This window comes from Lissotriton helveticus, chromosome 12 (assembly GCF_964261635.1).
Source record: "Lissotriton helveticus chromosome 12, aLisHel1.1, whole genome shotgun sequence".
Lineage (NCBI taxonomy): Eukaryota > Metazoa > Chordata > Amphibia > Caudata > Salamandridae > Lissotriton > Lissotriton helveticus.
In genome coordinates, this window is record NC_136073.1 from 282,487,458 (window position 1) to 282,509,912 (window position 22,455).

The following is a 22,455-nucleotide window of genomic DNA, read 5'->3' on the forward strand; positions in this document are numbered from 1 at the left end:
CGTCTGCTGAGCTAGGACAGCACTCACCAATAAAGACAAACACAACACTGCTGGCCCTGGAGTGTCATGAACTGAAGGATTGAACTGTGCGCCGTTTAAGATAGACTTTGTTAGGAGAGGCACATCACCGATTGTACTTTGTAAACATATTTAAAACAAGCATTGGCTGCGACCGGGAGTTGTGAGCGCGTGGTGCGCGCATGCGTGCGATGGGGACAAGTGCAAACATTGGCAGCGACCGGGAGTTGTGTGCGCGCACGCAAAAATGAAATAAAAAAGAACGCGTGTCGTGACGCAAGTGGTGCGTGCGCGCAAAAATTAAATTTACAAAACGCGAGTGGTGAAGCGAGTGGTGCACGCGCACAACGGGAAAAAGTGATGTGCACGTTGCGCGCGCTTGTGCGCATAACAGCAAGCTAGTGGCCGGTAAAAGCTGGGTAGCACTTTTAAAACCCAGTAACAAAATGTCTCGCCAGAGCAGCGCATGCACTGGCTCAGGCGAGACCTAAAAATGAAGAGCCAGTTCCCAAAAATGAGTGTTGGTAGGCCGTACCTGCAACCACCACCTCAAATTAAGCACTGGGAATAGACTGACGCGTTCCCTCAGCAGCATATTTTTAGCCTGTATTTAAACTGCACACTGCTCCGGGGTCTCTTAACGCAGTCTACCTAGAAGGGATTTTGTACCAACTGGTTTCAAATGGCTTTATTTTAGCTGTCTCCCGGCTGAAATTGCATTTTCTGCAATAGATGTCAATGGGGAAATTACATTCTCCCAATTTCTATTTTAAAATCTCTCACTTCCCTGCCCTAAAATGTTGGCATGTCTGCTCACAACCAGGCTATCTTTAGAGTCGATTGAAGAGCTACATGTTCGGGGACCGCTGCTCTGCCAGGGCTGACCCTGCTTATGTATCATTAGTTTCTGTAGCTGCTCCTTTACTGCTCGGGCATTGCGCATGTGTCATGTTAGGGCTGCTCATAGACCATGCCTCGACTGCTTGTAGGCTTGTTAGGAGCGGTTCGTGTTACAAGGTGGGAGCTCCTACGGAAAGACTGGAGTGATTTTGAGCTGGGATGGCAGTGCAGTGCCGATGTGTCCGGGGAAACCTAAAATGAGTAAAGGCTGAGGCTGCTCCTGTGTCTTGCTAGGACTGCCCATTGTTTGTGCCAGGACTGGCCAATGCATGTGCGGGCTGGGCAGTTCATGGGCCAGTCTGTAAAGCTTATCAGCTGTCCTTCATGCTGTCTGCCTCCACTTGTCCTGATCGTGCCCTCTGTCCCGTCTACTGCAGCCAATATCCCTGAAAGCCCATTGGTTTGCCAGGGCTAATAGAGCTGCTTGTGATCGGGATTGAGCTGAAGCTGCTCTTGCTGCTTGTAGCCTATGCTGAGGACCCATCAAGTTAAGGGCCTCAGTTATTTGCTGAAGTGGAAAAACTGCCTAGAGGTGAGAAGTGTGTAAAAATGCAAGTCCTGTGCCTCAGCTCTGAGCAGTGAGCCCCGACCCATGAAGAGGCCCTATGAAGGGGCTGGAAAGGCCACAGGAAGCCAGAGAGAGCAATGGGGGTGTGGGGAGTGTGGGGGCGTGTGGGGGGGCATGGATCTGAAGATCTTCTGGAACCTGTGGATAACTGATTCATTCCAGAGAGCCCTCTTTCCCTAAATGCCACTGGTGTATGGAGACCTTGTACTCGGTGCGGCCCAACGCAACTGTTGTTCAGGCAATCCCCCCCCTTCTTCTCCTCTTCCAGCGATTCCTTCTCAACTTCCACTCTTTTCATTCACGGACAAACAAGAATGCTGCGGGGGCCTTAAGAATTTGGTAGAGAGAGTAGTGCTCCTCAGCTGTAGAGACAGCTGCTGCCACAACATAGGACATTTGAAGGAAGGCATCACAGATGCACCCAGGTGAAAGGGAGAGAAAACAGAGACTGGAGTGGATGAAGTCGAGCATACCTGTGCTAGTCTTGACCAACCAAGCATTAGAGGCAGGTAAGTGTGGGTGAATGATAAAAAAAGAGACAGTGGACCTTCCCCATGGCTTTAGATTGACTTTAGATAGTGAGCATATTTGATAGTTGATGCGTAAGTCATTCCTCTGCCTCTAAGATGAACTACTGCAAAATCTCTACAAAACCAGTCCAAACCATTTTGAAATTTTGGCCTAGCAATTCGACTTGATAAGCCCTCCTTAAATACCTCAGTCTTCCATTTCTATCTGTGAATTCTATGAAGTCTCAAGATATCCCAAGATTTATTCCCTTTCAATTTTTAGAACGCATTCATAGCACATCTGTAGTTCACTTTTTTTTTTAACGTTTTGGTGATATCTCTTAACATCAGCAGCACCTTGACACTGAACACCTTGAGCAATTGCTACTTATTTGGCATACTTGGCGGTTGTTAGCACATTGCACTTTAGCACTTTTAGTACCCTCAGCATCTCTAGGTCCTCTGGTTCTTGCTGGTACTGATACGTTGACATTTGGGCCTTGCTATGAATTATTATGCCACTTTAATAACTGTTGAGAAGCGGGAGAACTGAGATGTGTTTTAATTACAATCAATCAATCAATCAATCACAGCATTTATATAGCGCACTACTCACCCAAAAGGGTCTCAAGGCGCTAGGGAGGGGGGGACCATTACAGAAGTCAATGGTGGTCAGATAATAAATTAGCAAACAATTATCTTTGCATTAAGTATGCATCTACGGTCTTGGACAGATGCATAGTCAATAAACGCAGGCGTCAATTTAATGAAGCCAAGATTATCCATGGACTTGGGCACTGTAAACGTCAATGTTGAGCTTGCCAATATTGTCAGTGACCCTATGTCTTCAACTGAGTGGCCCCTAAAAATAAAAGCTGTTCGAACTACATCTATCATAATCACTTCTCCGGGACTAATTGTGATCTCATTTCAAATCCTTGCTGTAGGGTCCTGCAAGGCCCCTATAGACTAATCCAGAAAGAAATCTAAGTACTTGTTCTTTTCAAGCCAGGAATGCCCCAATAGAATTTCTACACCCACAATGAAGGCCACGCAGGTGATGCAGTATTTACAAGCCCCACTGCACATTGGCAGGTCTGAATCCATCTCTGGGCAAAGAGGGCTCAAACGTTGTCTCTGTAACAGGTAGGGTATCCTTTTCCAATAGGTTATCAGGACTCTACATGGCAATGAAGCGCTGGGATTTAATTTTGGGAGAGACCTGGAAGGACAGCCATAATGTGATATATTTAAAGTACTAAGCTGAAGGCTCCTCTGGACAAACAGTGGTCCTAAAAACCTTGGCAGTATTCTCACCATCAATTGCGGAGGTGTGAAGAACCAGGCCTTTAAGGGCCTAGCGGCGCAGGGCACGCCTAAATCTCCGAGTTCACCTGCTTTGTTATACAGAGACACGGGACACTCTGTTAAGCGTAGACAACAGAATTTATTAGCTGCAACTATGCACAGTGATCCTAGAAGTACACAAATGGTATGTTCTCAGGAGACTGCCCCTTTACTCCGGGGCTCACAGTCTTTTATATTCTTTTACACCTGCATAAGAACACTCCCAATGCGCAAAATTTAAACCAATGAAAATATATGTTTTTGGGAAAAACAAGACGTCACATGATTAAATTATCCACCCCCTAGGTCATGTTTTGACTAACCCCACAGGTGATTCAATAATGGTGTCCCTGAGTTAATGAACAGTGGTAAACATGTTTGTGTATAGCAGAAAAGGCCAATTTGCAAGGTAGGATAAGGCGGGGAGAAGGACAATGAAACCAACAGATGGTTTGAGACAAGGATTAGTGAGTCGAGACAAGAATACTGAAGGCCAACAGGTAGTTTGGATAAGGATTAGTGATTCGGACTGATTCCTGGAATCGACTTCACCTCAAGGATAGAGGGGTTATTTGATACGTGGCAGTACGAAGGGCAAGAGTTTTCTGTTCGCCAGACTGCCTGAGTGAGGGCAACACAAAATGGCAGTGAAACACAAAATGGAGTCGGAAACGAATTTCCTCAGACCCTCCTTTTGCCATTACGCAGGCAATACATAAACTCACGTTAATCTGAGTCTATTTCAATAGTCATAATATCTTTAAGCTGTTGTTGCAACATCATTTGTATGTTTTCTGTTTTCTGCGGAATAGGTCTTGGCACACACATGGTGGCACAAAAGCCACAGATGGCGGGACCACATTGTAGGCAGAGGCAACATGAAAAGACAATGGCTAAAATCATTCCCATGAAAGTTAGTATCTTCCATCCCCATGTGTGTGGACTGTAATCCCCAAAACCATCCCATCAGAGACCAACTTCCTTTGTCCTGGCGGATGGACTCAGCATTGTGGTGTAATTTAGAGATGGCCTGGTATACTGTAGGTGCGTTATCAGGTATGTAAACTCAGCAGCTGGATCCGATCAATTTACAGACTCCACCACGGTCTGCGAGAATGATGTCTAACACCATTCTGTTCTGTAATGTCATAAGGCGATCTGCCTGAAGCTCGGCGGTGATGTTACTCAACGCTCCGACAGTTTCATTTATTGTTGCTTCAACTACTCGAATGAGATGCCTGATATTTTTACTATTGGCCATAGGGCCCCAAAATGGGAGGAATCCTTTAAGGAAGTCGCCTCCCTCTTGTCCTGCTGTGTCTTTTTGATCAAAGACACCTCTCTTGTACTTATTTCTATGATGTCCTGAAAGAGCGGTATATGTCGGAGGGAGGAGAAACGCCATATAACAAGTTCCTGAGAAATCGACTGGTAGCCATGTATAGGCTCTATCATGGCGCACGAAATATGTTCCCTGAGATGCTACCAGCGGTGGAGAAGTTTGGGATGCATAGGTATATGTAATGTTACAAATGCTCTTTCCCAATTGGGCCTTAAGACTCTGACCATTTCCTTGGAGACATAGGTGACCTTGGTGAGGTACAGTATATATAGGTGGGGATCTTTTCTTTTTGGCTCTGTCTGTAAGACTTGTGACGTAATGTGTCACGTTCCAATCAATGTATGCTTGTTGTTTGTCAGTAGGGTATTCATTAAATTTGTTGTAGTGTTTTGACATAGCCACTATTCCTTTCATTAGGGCGTCATGACTAACGTCAATTCCATCCCTATACGGACCAACAGGATGTCGATGTTGGTTCTCATAGGCATTGGCAAACATAGAGGTGTAAGCCCAAGCGGATCCTTTTAGGGAGAAGGGTAGAACTAAATATGGCATTCCTTTATCTGTATTATGGGGTAAAAGTCCACAAACCCAGCAATCGGTGTATTGATCACCAATTGATGCTGGTGAAACAATTGAATGAAGGAATTGTTGGGATATTCCATTCTCCTAATTTGCTCATGCTCTGGTAGTGTACGAAATTGGTGTGGGGAAGCAGTAGTGCGAAAAGGTATGGGCTGGGAGGTAGATATATGTTTGTGCTGTATAATGTGAACAATCCAACCCACACATGCTAATATAATACATAAAGAAATTAAAATACACAATGTTATACCACATCTGGTATATAATAATGTGCAATATTTTTTCATTATATTCTTTTCATAATTTTTCTCTAACATAGCAGATTCCATCTTCTAAATGTTGCTAGTGGCAGTCTTCCTTTTTCACTTAGCCGTGATTATCAGCCGTCCTATGACACTGCAAGTCCCGCAGACCTATTGTTACGACTCGGGTCACTAACTAAGGTTCTTACCATGACCCTGCAACCTAATTAGATGGTCAATATCTCAATATCACAAAAAGCACAAAAAAATTCTTAATTGTCCTTAGTTACTTTAGATCTCAAATTGTATCTAGTTTTGTTCGGTACAGTCTGATTCTGAAAAAGTGTCTCTGGATTAGTTGTGTTCAACCTCAGATGTGGTGGGACAGCTTCCTGCAAGACGTCATCATCTTCTTTTTCAGACTGAGTCCAATACAGGTGTGCATCGCTAAAAGGTACAAATCGGGGGATCCTTTCACCTTCAAAATCGCCAATACCTTCGCGGACCCACTGGTCATAAGGCAAAGGCAAGGGTACCTTTTTGCAATGCACACCATGGATCCAGTTCTTTTTGCCAACCACTTTTACAGCTGTACGTGCGGTCAGCAAGACCTGACAAGCCCTTCTCCAGCGAGGTTCCAAATTCTTTGATCACTGAAAATTTTTCACACACACCCAGTCCCCTGGGTGTATGCCATGTCCAGGATCAGTTGAAGCCTGAGGCAAGGCGTCTTGTACCTGTTGGTGAAGGACACATAATTTAGTGGTGAGGTCATGTAAATAATTAATTAACAATGGGTACTCTATCTCAGAATATTTCTTTGGCCTTGGGACTTCCCAAACATTTGCTGGGCGTCCAAACACAACCTCGTAGGGACTGAGTCCCATACGGGAATGAACAGTTGTTCGAGTGGACAATAGTGCTAAGGGTAAAGCATCGGGCCAAGAAAGACCTGTGCTGGCCTGTATTTTTGCTAGTTTAAGTTTAAGAGTACCATTATAGCATTCCACTAGGCCTGCTGACTGAGGGTGATTTGCTGCATGAAATGCATGTCTTATTCCAAGACCTGCACATACTTTCTGCATTATCTGACATACAAATTCACTTACGTTGTCGCTCCAGAGGATTCGAGGCAGGCCGAACCTCGGGGAAAACTCCTTCAAGAGGATTTTAGCCGTAGATAGAGCAGTATTATCCTTTAGGGGGTAGGCCTCTATCCATCTAGAAAACACACATACCACCACAAGGACATACTTGAGGTTATTACATCGCTCTATGTGAATATAATCTATTTGCAACACCTCAAAAGGATATGTTGGAGGAGCAAAATGACCTGCTGGGGTTGGTTATGCATCAAACAAACAATACAGTGTTTAACTAGATTGTCTGTACATTTTGGAATACCCTCATTCTGCCATACAGGAGCCAGAAGTTTGCATATTCCTTTAGCACTGATGTGAGATGGACCATGTGCCATGGTAACAACCGGAAGCACATAGGCATCTGGTAGCAACCAGCGCTGATGTTCAGACAATTCTGTCCAACACTCTGTTGTGTCTAACATTCCTGTAGTCTCTCTCCACTCATTCAATTCTTTCTCTGTAGTTTCTTCCTGAATCATTTTCACATTTTCTATTGTGTCCTCACACATCCCTCCTTGTCTGACCCATCTAGCAGGGCCTGCAACATACATGCAGCTTGTAACGTCTCTGGCTGTTTCTTTCACTGTTTGGTCTGCAAACGCATTTCGTTGACCCACATCATCAGTAATCTTCTTATGCGCACTACACTTGATAATTCCTATCTGAGTAGGCAAGGTAAGTGATTCGAGAAGGTCATTCACCAACTCGCCATGTTGTATCTTAGCACCATGGGAGGTGAGAAACCCTCTCTCCCTCCATAAGCGGCCAAAACTATGGGCCACTCCAAACGCGTATTGACTATCGGTGAACACATTCACTCTTTTTCCTTTAGCCAATACACAAGCTCTAGTAAGAGCTATAAATTCAGCTACCCGAGCTGAATTCTGTCTAATACGTGCAGTTTATACAACTGTATACAAAGTCTCAACTGCATAGGCTGAGGTCGTCTCACCATTGGGGAGTTTAAAACAAGAGCCATCAACCCATAAGATTCCATCTGGATTCAAGAGTGGAGTATCTTTTAGATCAACTCTACCTTTTGTCTCCTCTTCTGTACCGAAGAAACAATCATGTTGTTCTTGAGTATCTGTTTCTTCTGGGATCGGTATCAATGTGGCTGGGTTTAGGGTATTGCATCGTTTAATATGTACATGACTAGCCAAAAGCGTCAGTTCGTACCCTGACAAACGAGCACTAGTGAGGTGTTGAGTCTTTGTCCTATTCAGAAGGATATCTACTGCATGTGGCACCATGACAATAAGAGCATTATCCAATACCAGTCCAGCAGACTGGCGAATGGACACTGCCGTTGCTGCTTTGGCTCTCAAACAACTGGGTAATGCTTTGGCCACTGGGTCTAATGTGGCTGAAAAATAGGCACATGGGCGTTGTTTATCCCCAAATTGTTGCGTTAAAACTGACAATGCACAACTTTCTCTCTCATGGACGTAAAGTGTAAAGGGCTTACTGTAATCAGGAGTACCTAACACAGGAGCAGAACATAGGGCAGTACGTAAATCATTAAAACTTTTCTGACATTCTGTAGTCCACGGGAGAGGTTGGGGTGTATCTTTAAGAGTGAGCGCCAACAGAGGTTTTGCTAGCAGAGAAAAATTCGGAATCCATTTTCTACAATAAGAGGTAATACCCAAAAAAGCACGTACCTCCCTTTGTGTACTTGGGACAGACATTTGAGCAATTGCTTGGATACACTCTGGAGTTAATTGTCTTCCCTTCTTTGACAAGAGATTACCTAAATAGGTAACTTTTTGCCGGCAATATTGCATCTTAGAGGGTGAAACCTTGTGGTCAAGATCAGCCAAGTGTTGTAACAATGTAATAGTAGCCTGTTTACAAATGTCCTCAGAATCAGCAGAAATCAACAAATCATCTACATACTGAATAAGAGTGGCACCTGAAGGTAAAGTGAGAGTATCAAGCTGTGTTTTTAAATCTTGACTATAAATGGAGGGACTCTCACAATAGCCTTGAGGAGCACGTGTAAATCGGAAGCTTCGGCCTCCTAAAGAGAAGCCAAAAATATCTCTACTTTCTTAGGCAATGGGAATACTGAAGAATGCATTCTTCAAGTCAATTACAGAAAACCAAGTAGCAGAAGCAGGTACCGTTGTCAATAGGGCAGTGATATCTGGGACAACGGGAAATTGGGGTACAACAATCTTGTTAACCTCCCGGAGATCGATCACAAAGCGATAAACGGGAGGTTGGGAAGAATCAGTACGTTTAAGAAATTGGTATAATAGGACTATTACATATATTCCCTCTAGTCTCTTCAATCACACCTTTCTGAACCAAATCATAAATAATAGCCAAAAGAGCTTTTTCACCATCACTGGAAATTTTGTACTGGGGAATGCGTGGTAACTTAATATTGGGTTTGAGGGTGACAACCTAAGGTGGAATTTGCAAAAGGCCAACATCATTAGGACCTGTAGCCCAAAGAGTAGTAGGAAGAGAATGCAATTCAGGGGGAAGTTTGTCTTTAGACAGATACACTGGGGAAGTCAATTCCCTACCCAAAGTGAGGTGTACACCAGAAGGAGAACAATGTAGAGTTGCATACAATCTTTTTAATAAATCCAGACCCAACAGATTTTCACCACAACCAGTTGTTAAAATAAGTGGAGCCTCTAGATCATAAGGACCTATCGAGATGGGCAAAATATTGAGAAATTGGGTTTTTAACTGGGGCGCCAGAAAATCCTACGGAAATATTCGTTAAGCCAGACAAAGGTGCCCCAGGAGTTTAGAGTGGATGATAGAACTCTTTGTTGCACCAGTGTCCAATAGAAATGGCTCTGAAACACCTAATGTAACTACCTCAACATAAGGACCATTCTGATCCACTGGAACTGATATGACTCCCTCACTTTGTCTATGGCTGTCCTAGCTAGTATGAAAATCTTGACTCTCATTCTCGTTATAATAATTATCATTGTAGTATTGAGCAGGTTGAGTATTTTGCTAATCAAAATAATTCCTGGAAGTTTGAGGGGGAAAAGAACGCTGATGCTGATCATAAGATGATCTACCTCGTCCCCTACCCCCTAGGCGTTGACTGATAGCCACTTCGGCTACGTGACCCAGACATATCACCAGTACGGTGTAACAAAACCGGGCAACTATTCTTTTTTTTAAATATTTCTTTTTATTAGAAAAAACCAACAAACAAGGCATAAATACAAAATACAGAGTGCATAGTTTGGACCGAGACGGAATAGCCCCTTGAATTATCACAATACAAATAATACTATAATGGGGAGGGGGAGGAGAGGAGGGGAACAAAGAAAATCAATTGAAGGTCAGGGGAAGGATGGAACATCCATGACGGTAGTTGGTGGGGGAACACATATGTCACCCCGATATCGGTTCCAGGAACCCCAAATTCTATGCCATTTCCGGGGGCGACCCCGGGCCAGATACACCGTTTTCTCCCTAAACATGCACCAGTCCATGTTCTCCATCCATACATCAAGAGTGGGAGGTTTCTGAGATCCCCACAGCTGCGCTATATTGCGTTTGGCAAACATGGCTCCCAAGGTCACCCACTGAGTCTGGGCGACGTTGTAATCAGTCGGCTCCCAAACATTCAATAAGCAGGCGCCTAGCCTCGGGCAAGAGAGCAACACCTGTAACCTCCTCTATCACGTCATAGACTCGTCTCCAATAATCAGCGACCGCCCGATACTCCCAAATAATATGAAGAAATGTACCCAACAATCCACAACCCCGCTTACACAAATACCCTCCTCAGTGAAGCCCATCTGAACCAGACGGGGACCAGTGACATAGACCCTGTGTAAGATTTTCAGTCTCGCTGGAATCGCAACCTCCTTAGGAGAGGAGATCGCAGACTGCCAGTCCTCATCATCTTACTCGAGGCCGTCTCGAGTCCAGAGATCACGCAAATGGAGCAGAAGGTCTGTCCTGTCGTTAATCAATTTCTTATAAACCAGGGAGATAGTACTATTGGGCATATGGCCATCTAGCACCCGATCCTCCAGTGGGGTATACTCCGGTATCACTTCCCCCTCCTGAAAGACCGACATCAGGGCATGTCGGACCTGGGCATAGCGGAAGTATTCCGTCGCACTCAAATCAAACTCCGCTTGCAAGGCCGAGAACGGCTTCACTCGCCCCTTGGCCCATAGGTCTCCCACCTTCGTAATGCCGATAAGATACCACTTATCGAATCCTTTAGTATTCCACAATTTGCCTAGTCTATCAGAGCCAAAAAACGGGGTTGCTAATGTCAAACGATCCTTCCATCCCAACGAGTTGGTGACGTCTTTCCAAATACGAACGGCCGACTTCGTAGGCCCCGTCAAAGAGCCAACCACCGATTTAGTATACAACGCCCTATAATAGTCACCACCGGGCAGTAGCCACCGGTCCATAGCAGAACCAGGGTTCAACTTCGGGCCATACATACCATGATTGATTGCTGCTAATTGTGACGCCCAATAGTATCGTTTGATATCAGGAAGGGCTATACCTCCATCATACCATGGGAGTGAAAGTTTAGCAAGCGCTATGCGAGGCCTACCATCCCACAGCAACTTCCTCTGAAGACCCTCTACCGCCCGGAAATAGCTAGCTGGGACCACCTCGAGCATATTCTGGAGGGCGTACAAAAAACGGGGGAGGGACATCATTTTAAAAAGTGCCGCGCGTCCGAGTGGCGAAAGCGGAAGCCTACGCCAACCCGCAACGTCCTGTCTCAGACGTTCCAAAGGCAGGACAAGATTATTTCTATATCGAATGGAGGGGTCCAGAGACACAAAGATACCCAAGTACTTAAACCCTTCCTGTGTAACTTGAATGGGACAATTACGCGGGAGGAGAGGGGGGTCACCACTGAGCACGTAGAGATACGACTTCGTCCAATTGATAACTAGGCCAGAGTTTCTGCCAAAAGAGGTCAATACATCGCACAACACTATCAATGATTTTCTAGGCGAGGTCAAATATAATAAAATATCGTCCGCATATAACGAGATACGATCTTCGTAGTCCGGGGACCACTGAATACCCCTCAGAGAAGGTTCCCAACGGATCCACGCCGCCAAAGGCTCGAGGGCTAATGCAAACAGGAGAGGTGATAAAGGCCAACCTTGACGTGTACCACACCCAAGACCAAACGGATCAGAGACACGTCCGTTAACAACTATCTGTGCAAGGGGGTCCTTGTAAAGAAGCCAAACCCATCCAATAAATTCCGGCCCAAAACCAAATTTAGCTAACGCCGCCCATAAATACGGCCATTCCACAGTATCGAAAGCCATAGTGGCCGACTCATGCAGCGTCGCAGCTCTCATGAGCACACCATGTAGACGTTTGAGATTCAGTGCTGTGTTACGATGCGGGATAAAACCGGATTGATCTGGATGGATCAGATTACTTATAACCGTAACCAATCTATTGGCCAGCAACTTGGCAAGGATTTTAGGTTCGACGTTTAAAAGCGAGATCTGCCGATATGATCCACATTTATTTCTCGGCTTCCCGTCCTCATCTATCACGACAATTGTCGCAAGCCGCTGGTCTTGGGGGAGAAAACCCTGCTCTCGAGATTCTAAAAACATATCCCGCAAATAAGGTGCAATTTTATCAGGTCGAAGTTTGTACAACTCTATCGGCAGACCATTTGGACCCATAGCCTTACCCGAGCGCAGGGAACGCATCGCCAATGCCACCTCGTCCGCAGTTATTTTACTATCCATAAGCTCCCGATCCTCGTCAGATAGACACAGCAGGGCAATATCTCGCAACAATAAATGAGAGTCTTCCTCCGGTCTACTTGAGACCGGAGAGTAGACTGCCCGAAAATGCTCAGCAAAGTTTGCCACTATGTCAGCCGGATCAGTGATCCGAGATCCCTCCGCAGTTTCAAGTTCAGGCACCACTCGACTCGCTCTATCTTTTTTATCCAGCCATGCTATCAGCTTACCCACTTTATCTCCAACATCATACAGACGTCCCTGTTGCTCCCGACCAAGAGCCTTCACAGTGTCAGTAGCTAGCGTCTTATACTCCAACTGTTTCAACCGCAAAATATGCAGCTTTGCGCAGGTTACTTCTTGCCTTAGATCTTACTCCAAATCCGCTATTTCAGTTTCCACCCGTACTATATCCTCAGCTCTCTGTTTCTTGACTCTAGCAATCAGAGACAGGGCCTGTCCCCTCACCACAGTTTTGAAGGCTTCCCACAACTACACCGCGGAGGAGACCGAGCCCTCATTCTCTTGAAAATAGAGATCTAAGGACCGAACCAGCTCTCTACGGGTCTTAGGATCGCGGAGATACCAAGGGTTAATCGGGGCTACCCGTCCCTTGGTTCCCGACTCCAATTCGACCCGAAGCCATATAGGGGAGTGATCTGAGATACCTCGAGCCATATGTTTGACCTCTGCAACAGAGGAAGCCTGTGCTGCTGGTACCAACACGTAATCTATCCTAGAGAGGCTGCCATGTGCGCCAGAGTGAAATGTGTATTGCTGTTGGGTGGGATGTAGCAATCTCCAACAATCCACCAGGCCTAAGGTAACAATCAAACCGGGCAGCCATCCGTGCGCTCCCTTAAGGTCCCTAGGCGGATGTCTATCAAGCATACCAGACACAACAGCATTGAAATCCCCCCCAGGATCAAAGAGCCCTCAGGAAGATCAAGTAAGACCTGCCCCAGATCAGCAAAGGTGGTAGACTGCAAACCCGGAGGTACATAGACAGAATCCAGGGAAAGTGTCCGACCCTCCCAACACCCAGATACGGCAACATATCTCCCCCTATCATCAAGGACTGTATCATCAATTTCCAGCGGGATCGAATTCCGGACCAGGATTCCCACCCCCCGGGAACCGGAGGAAAACCCTGCATGGGCAACAAGACGATAACCCTTCCTGTTCATGGCATGGCATGTATTCCCGATCAAATGGGTCTCCTGAAGTAAGACCACATCAGGGGAATAACGTTTCAACAAATGCAATACAACCCCACGTTTTATCCTATCCCCCAACCCATTCACATTCCAACTCACCAATCTCAACCCTCTACCCCCCCATCCCGAAAAAGGAAAAAGAGCCAACCCCGGTCAGAGTCCAGCACTTCAATGAAAGAGTCTTGCAATATGGTGCCTTGTAAAAAGAGAAACTGGAATCCCAACAAACCCCTCCCCCCCCCTGAAACAACCCCACGGAACACCCCCCACCCTGCACCCCTGCATAAGCCTAAAAAGCCACCCCAACTTGCAGTGTGCCTGTCACCCACACATCTAAACTAAACTACAAAAAGTCAGACTGAGGAGGAAAAAGACCCACCAGAAACCCCATAACCCCCTCTGCTATCTACAAATGATCATATAGCATTATTAAGAGCCCATAGCGCTAGTCTCCGAAACGTCCGCAGAAGCCAGATAGATGATGTTCATTCCTGTTCGGGCAAACCTCCCTCCTCTCCACCGGGCCGCTGCTCCGGATCCGGTCGTGCAGATCGAGTGTCCAGCCAATCAGCTACCACCTCAGGTTTTTCAAAGAAATAGGCCCGCTATTGGTATTCAATCCACAACTTTGAGGGGAAAAGCATAGCATACTTGAGGCCCATATCACTCTCCTTTTTACCCCAAGAAAACTAAGTCTCTGCCTCTGGACCGTTTGGGTAAAGTCAGGATAGAAACTGATGGTAGAGTTTTCGAATGTCAAAGGTCCACCTGTTCGTGAGGCCTGAAGGATCGCATCTCTGTCCCGAAAGTTAAAAATTCGCGCTATCATAGGCCGCGGCGGGGCACCCACCTTCGGCTTACCACCGGGACTCTGTGTGCTCGTTCAACGGTGAAAAATTTACTCAGGACCTTGAGGGCCAGATGGTTGGTAATAAGGTCTTCCACGAAGAGGTCAGCTGCCGGATCCTCCGCCTTTTCCGGAACCCCAACGATACGGATGTTGCTCCGCCGAGCCCTCCCTTCGAATTCCTCCAGGCGACGCGTAACCAGATCATTAGAAGCCCTTAGATTGCGGACTTCAGTCTGCAAGTCTACCACATCGCCCGTCAAACCCGAAGTTTTTATATCCAAAGACTTGACTTTTTTGTTGGTTTTAGTCAAGTCAGTACGAATCAAGTTAACATCTATGGCCACTGTATCCAACTTGTGAGCAAGAGTCTCCATTTGCTTTCCGAGGGACGACTTGATGCCTTCGATGGCAGCCATAATGTCCAGCAAAGTTGGGTCGGTGGTCAGAGGCGTCGCATCCCTCGCCTCCTCCAATGGTCGACCCGGACCGCTGGGCGACCCCTTGACCTGGGTATATCGGTCCATAACATTAGTTTGGGTACATCCACCCCGTCTGGTAGGCTTGGACTTCAGTCTGTCTCCCTCCGGCTTCCCCGCCATTACGGGAGATGTTCAAGTAGAGTCCAGACGGGACCAAAGGGGGGCAACCAACGAAAAAACCAGCCAAAGAAACCACCAGACGATGCCCAATAGCCAGGGATGTCGATCCACACGGCTGACAGCCGTAAAGCGGAGAAAACAGGAGGTGCAAAAATGGCACTCGGTCAGAAGCGAGAGGCGATCAGCCCTCCGATCAAAGATCAGCACATCCAGCAAAAGACGTCAGAGTGATTGTCAGGTCGGATAGGTGTACCCAATGAAATTTGGCTCCGGTGGCGAAAACGAAAGTGAAAGTCAGACCAGCTCCGGACGTCAACCACCACCTCTGGCCGTTGTTATTCAATTACACCCCGGGCACACAGCCAACTCCAGCGCCAGGCTTCCTCGAGTCCAAGGCCGCAAACTGCCCAACACCAAATCTCCGGACTCCCGGGTCCGATCGGGACGTAAGTTGCAGTTTTAGTTTCTCCTGTGGGTCATCTGTACGAAGACGTCAATAACAATCAGGATAAGCCACAGGATAGATGCGGGAGGTTACGGTGGTCTCGAGAGCCCTGTGCTCACGTGGCCATCTTGGTTGCGCGCAAAGCTCCTCCTCCCCAGGCAACTATTCTTGAAGTGACCTTCCTCCTTACAATAAGCACATTAATTGTTAGGACCCAATGGAGACCTTGGAACAAAGGGGTCAGGTTTCTGTAACAGCCTCTGAAATTGGGGAAGTGGCTGATATGAACGCTGAGCAGAACGAGGAGGATAAGCTTGCTGTAAAAGAACTTTCGTTTTGAGGTCTTTATTTTTCTTTTCTGACTTCACTTTCTCCTTTAAATCGCTATTCTCATAATACTGGACCATCGTCAAAATTCCCGAAGGCGTTGCCACAGGCCACGCACTTTCGGACATCTTGAGCATTGTAGACAATTCCGGCAATAAATTAGAGACGAACTTATCTACAAACAATCTCTGGCCACCTGGTGTAGCCATATCTTGTCCACTGTGATCAACAAATGATTCCACGAAACGTGTAAAGAAATCAGACACAGACTCATCCTTCTTTTGCTTACAGGCGGACAACTTATCCCAATTAACTGCTTGTGCTGGCATTAGAGTCTTCATAAGTGTTATTATTCTGTTGGGCAATTCTGTAATCATTGGTTCTGGCTTAGCTCCACCCACTTGTCTTTGATCAGCTTGTAGGATAGCAGCCCAATCACCACCTAATTCAACAGCGTGATCCTCTTTACGAATTTTATTCCATATTTCGGATGGAACTACTTGACCCATCAACATATATATATCTGATAATGTTAGTGTGCAAGAGGACAATGTTTGCACTAATTCTTTATAATATCCTGCTGAAGGTAATGCTTGCTTTAATGCAATAACCTCTGATCTTTTCCACGGAACATGTACCTCAAACTTGCTGGAAATGAGCAAGCACAGGAGGGTTAGCCCCTGGCACAGCATCACGCCATATTGGTTGTACCTCTCACACAGGATATAATTTGTCTGTTGCAACAATTTCTCCTGTCCCTGAATTTTTACAAGATAGAACATCTCTATATGCTACTAAATTCGATATTGCGTCTTTATAATCCTGTCCTATTACTGCTCCAATAGCTACTTCCTTTCTTAATTCTATTAATCCCCTAGGTGGGCCATGCTGGATTGCACTTTCCCACATTTGAATCAATATCTCGCACATGACATTAAAGACATAACGCTGAGTAGATGTAGGCCATTGCATAGCTAAATCTTGGATATCAGATGACCCATACATATTACCATTTGTCATCCATTTTTGAGCCTGAGATTGGAGTATCGTTGCTTCATGAAGATCGAGATGACTCTGACTTCTAAGAGTTCTCTTCATAATAGGGGAATTACGTACTTTATTTATAAAAGGAGAAAAAGCTGAAAAGAAGCCACTATCTTTTCTTCTAACTGATTGTGGAGTAGAAGCTTGTGTCACAGGGGTAGAGACGAATGTCGTTACTGGAGGTATGACAACAGGACCCGCAGTAGTAACTGGGATCATAGGTTGAGGCACAGGCAGAGGCGGAGGTAGAGGTAGAGGTATAAAGGGTAATATAGCAGGTACTGGTGGAGGAGCTAAAGCTGGTACATAAGGCGGTGGAGCAGACAACATAAGGGACATTAAAGGATCTTTTTCATTCTCCTCATCTAATGATGGAGAAGTAGGCAAAGCTGGATAACATTTATCTATTGTCATACGATGTTGGCTATCTAAAACCTCAATCGCACGATCAGTTTCATCGTCTTTGAATTGTTGAGCAGCCTGTATAACAGACATTTCTTTTTCCTTTCTATCTCTTGTTGCTTGTTTTATTTCTTTCTGTTTTGACTCCTTTCGCCAAATGCGAAATGAGTCAAACATTGCCGGCCGGGCTTTTCTCTTAAATAGTCTTTCCTCTAAATTATCCAACACACATGGCTCAAAACTACCATCCTTCGGCCATTGTAAAATACCGTCATTCTTAGTGTATTTTTCCCAAAGGTCGACAAAGATGATAGGACCAGTACCATGTTTGGAATAAACTTCATATTTTGGAGTCCCTACTGAAGGCACTGGACAAGTGTCCTCTAGTCGGGAATCTCTTAAACAACAACAACAACACCATCTTTTGAACTTACTGAAACCAGGCATCGTTATTTCACTGGCCCTCTTACTAACATCAAGGGGTTAATCAACTAACACAGTACAAATGTACTCACCCCTCGGCTTCGGTTATTGCAACAATCGAATCAATGCAAAATCAAAAATAAAGATGTGGGAGCTACCCACAATTACTTAACCAAATTGTTCTCTCACACCAACTGAGGCCTATCTATCGTCTCGAAATGCCAGTCATTACCAATGCGAACCAAAGCAGGGCGGCGGTCAGGGCAGCAGTCATCAGCAGCCGTCGGAAAGGAGAAGCCGCATTGCAAAGACCTTCGGTCCACTTTTGACATGCAGGGGTCACTTATGTGGTGCGCTTCCTCCGGAATTTTCTCACGTAGCTCCACACGACCCTCGGGCTTGACCACGACCTTTGAAGCCGCCCAACGTTGGGCGCCAATTGAAGAACCAGGCCTTTAAGGGCCTAGCGGCGCAGGGCACGCCTAAATCTCCGAGTTCACCTGCTTTGTTATACAGAGACACGGGACACTCTGTTAAGCGTAGACAACAGGATTTATTAGCTGCAGCTATGCATAGTGATCCTAGAAGTACACCAATGGTATGTTCTCAGGAGACTGCCCCTTTACTCCGGGGCTCACAGGCTTTTATATTCTTTTACACCTGCATAAGAACACTCCCAATGCGCAAAATTTAAACCAATGAAAAGATATGTTTTTTGGGAAAAACAAGACGTCACATGATTAAATTATCCACCCCCTAGGTCATGATTTGACTAACCCCACAGGTGATTCAATAATGGTTTCTCTGAGTTACTCAACAGTGGTAGACATGTTTGTGTATTGCAGAAAAGGCCAATTTGCAAGGTAGGATAAGGCAGGGAGAAGGACAATGAAAACCAACAGATGGTTTGAGACAAGGATTAGTGAGTCGAGACAAGAATACTGAAGGCCAACAGGCAGTTTGGATAAGGATTAGTGAGTCGGACTGATTCCTGGAATCGACTTCACCTCAAGGATAGAGGGGTTATTTGATACGTGGCAGTACGAAGGGCAAGAGTTTTCTGTTCGCCAGGCTGCCTGAGTGAGGGCAACACAAAATGGAGTCGGAAACGAATTTCCTCAGGTGATAACTGAGCTCTGTCCCTTCGTGGCGGAACCATCAAAGTAAATTAGGCATGTCAAGTTGCTTTTGACTCTTAAGCATACCAGTATATCCTGTTCTCGATGCTCTGCATGATATCTCAGGAACTTTAGACAGCATTAAGATTCTACCTTCTATAATTGGTTAGTAATCTGAATAAAGGGAAAATGGATAGCTGAGAAACTCTAACTGATCCTTGTAGACATGACACAACTGATATACCTCCAGATGTCCCTGGGTTAAATTCTAGTGCTGGTCATAAGAAAGATAACATCAGATAGAGCTTGCACCTAAGGCCTCAACAAAATCTCTCTAGAGAATAAGATGCACCACTGCATTGAGTAAAATGGGTCACCCTATAGACAGGCCTAGAGGATCACTCGACATAATGCTGGACTCAGAGGACTGAGATCCTACTGAGGAGGCTATCATTGACATCCCAGTGGAAAATGTCAGACTTTATATTGTCTGCAGCAACCTGAAAATTAGAGAACTCTGTAAAACAAAGAAACTTTTATTAACTTGCAGTCAGCCCAGAGGTACCATCTCTTTGGCATCTAATTGTTCTTCCACAAATAAAAAGGTATTTCCATCTTTCACTCTTTATGCAGGAAAAAGGTAAAATGAGGAGCAGAGGCGAGGTTCATCTGAGCCAACAAAAGTGAGAACTGAGGAGGCATTGTTGTATGAGCCACATGACCACAATTTGGCTATTGTGCGACCTGTTAACAAGCCACCTGCTGAGTCCCTGTCGTGTCAACTTTAAATGCCCAAGCCGAAATCTTTTCACCTGTGTTACTTGAAGATTAAAAAAGTGCCCCATTACCTCCAGCTGTGACGCAGTGGGGAGCCTTTACATATATTAGTTGGATTTGATGCCTCCCTGTGCTTCAATGAGTTAATTTGATATCCTTAATAGAGGTAATCTACCCAGGCAACTTAAACACTTTGAGACATTGGAAGATATTGGGACACTTTATAAACTTTCTATATAGAAGTCAACTGCTGCACTCCAGATTTGGTAGTTGCTTTAAACATCTAAGAATGAAAATCGCTCACATAAACATCCTGAACTACAGGTTCATTGAGCTTCTTAAACGTAGCCACGGTAATGGAAGGATCATGATTGTGGTCGCCAGTGACTCAAATACAACATTTGAGCCAACTAGAAATGATATATCTATTTGTGAGGAAGATGATCAGGTCTGGGTATCCCCCGGAATGGAAGAAAATATATTAATTACTGCCTGAGTGTGGGCTGCCACCTTGCGTCTGTAAACCTGCTGCACAATTCAGGTGCATAGATTGGTAAAACACTCTGAGGTATAAACACTCTCAGGTTTAAGCACTCTCATGTTTAAACACTCTCATGTTTAAACACTCTCAGGTATAAACACTTTCAGGTATTAACACTCTTAGGTATTAACACTCTCAGGTATTAACACTCTCAGGTTTAAACCCTCTCAGGTTTAAACTCTATCAGGTCGCACTCTCAGGTTTGATCACTTTCAGGTGTAAACACTCTCAGGTATAAACATTCTCAGGTTTAAACACTCTCAGGTTTAAACACTCTCAAGTATTAACACTCTCAGCTTTAAACACTCTCAGGTATAAACTCTATCAGGTATTCGCACTCTCAGGTTTGGCCACTTTCAGGTGTAAACACTCTCAGGTATAAACCCTCTCAGGTATCACCACTTTCAGGTGTAAACATTCTCAGGTTTAAACACTCTCATGTATAAACATCCTCAGGTTTAATTACACTCTTGGGCATAAAGACTCTCAGATATCAACACTTTCAGGTACAATCACTCTCAGGTCTAAATAATCGAATCCGCAGAATTTTTGCTTTTAGCTAGTCTTAGCGCCAAGATGCCCCATGGCATACGTTGCGCTTTACAAGGTTTAAAAAATCTCAGGTATAATCACTCTCAGGTTTAAACACTCTCATGTATAAACAGTCTCAGGTTTAAACACACTATTGGGCATAAAGTTTCTCAGATATAAACACTTTCAGGTACAAACACTCTCAGGTGTAAATACTCTCATTTATATACACTCTGTGGCATAAACACTCTTATGTTTAAAAATTCTCAGGTATAAACACTCTCAAGTTTAACTACTCCCCAGCTATATAAATGCTTTCAGGTATAAACACTTTTAGGTTTAAACACTCTCAGGTATAAACACCCTCAAGTATAGACACTTGCAGGCTTAAACATACTTAGGTATAAACGCTCTCAGGTATGAGGACTATCAGGTTTGACCACTTCCAGGTATGAACAATCTCAGGTTTCAACACTCTCAGGAATAAACACTCTCAGGTTTAAACACGCTCTCAGGTATAAAGACTCTCAGTTATAAACACTTTCAGGTGCAAATACTCTCAATTGTAAACACTCTCATGTATAAACACTCTCAAGTATCAACACTCTCAGGTTTAAACACTCTCATGTATAAACAGTGTGAGATATTCAACTTTAAAGATAGGCCACATAAAAGCACAATTAGTGACATCATGTTGGACCTTCGTAGTGGAATCTAGCCAACAACATGGCGATTGCGAAGGGCTTATAAAGCGCCCATGATCTTTTAGTCTTTAACCTTTTGTCTAGTATCTTTAAATACCATGTATGCTCTGTTAATTGTTATGACAACTTAGTAGTGCCAAATACTCGACGCAGGCTGAGGTGGATCCCATTGAGGGACGTGCTATACTGCCATATATACTAGTCTTCATTGCTTCGGTTATGGGGTCATTGAGTCTTGCATTCGTCTAACTGTACCAGTGCATTGCATTACACATAGTGTTTTTTTTAAACTATCACTGTAAAAGACACAACAATTACCATTGCCAAGAGGGTTATGTGACTGAAGGTACAGAAGTGGTAGGGTCACGGAAATCTCTCTACTGATAGCCATAAAGAGCAAGATTCAAACAGAGAAAAAAGTACCTAGGAGATTTTAAAATGTAATTCTGGTAAATAGTAAAGAGCCGCTTGAGGCAGTTAAAACTGAAGATGCAAGACTCTATGATAGCAAAAGCCAGTATCTGGAATTGTGCGACAGGGTAGCACCAAATTATGTGGCAAGGTTGACTAAATTATGCAGTCTGAGCAGGCAAATTATGCGGCACAATGCAGCAAAAACATTTATTCTGTTACTTCATTTGTTTTTTAAATCTGCAGATTATTCAGAAGGCGATAGATTATGTGGCAAAAGCGGCAAATCCACCATTATGCAAAAAAGTGGGGGTCACGGAATTGCATAGCTTTAGTGATCCTGCGTATACCCAAATATTGCTTGTTTGGTGATTTCTTTTTATTATACTACAAGGCCATACATCCTGCTACTGAGTTGCAGATTTGTGCCATTTGTCATGGCCACATATTCTTAGGATGGTATGTAACGGTGATGATGCCCCTGTGCCCTAACAAAAGACCCTCTACTGTTTCTCTTTGGAGGTTGTAACATTGGTCAACGCTACTAAGCAATTTTGGACTGCTCTTAACGTGTTTTCAGGTACCCAAGCAGATTTACATCAAGTCCATCTAGCAGTCTGACTATCTACCTTGTTCACCAAATCTCCCTTCTATTGGTGCATTTTGTTGTGG

General features: G+C 44.8%; 1 protein-coding gene across 2 annotated transcripts in view; it reads left to right on the plus strand.

Annotated features, from left to right (window-relative positions):
• ABCC12 (ATP binding cassette subfamily C member 12) overlaps positions 1-22,455 on the plus strand; it is a 1,077,363-nt gene that overhangs the window by 50,840 nt on the left and 1,004,068 nt on the right. The window lies entirely within an intron of this gene.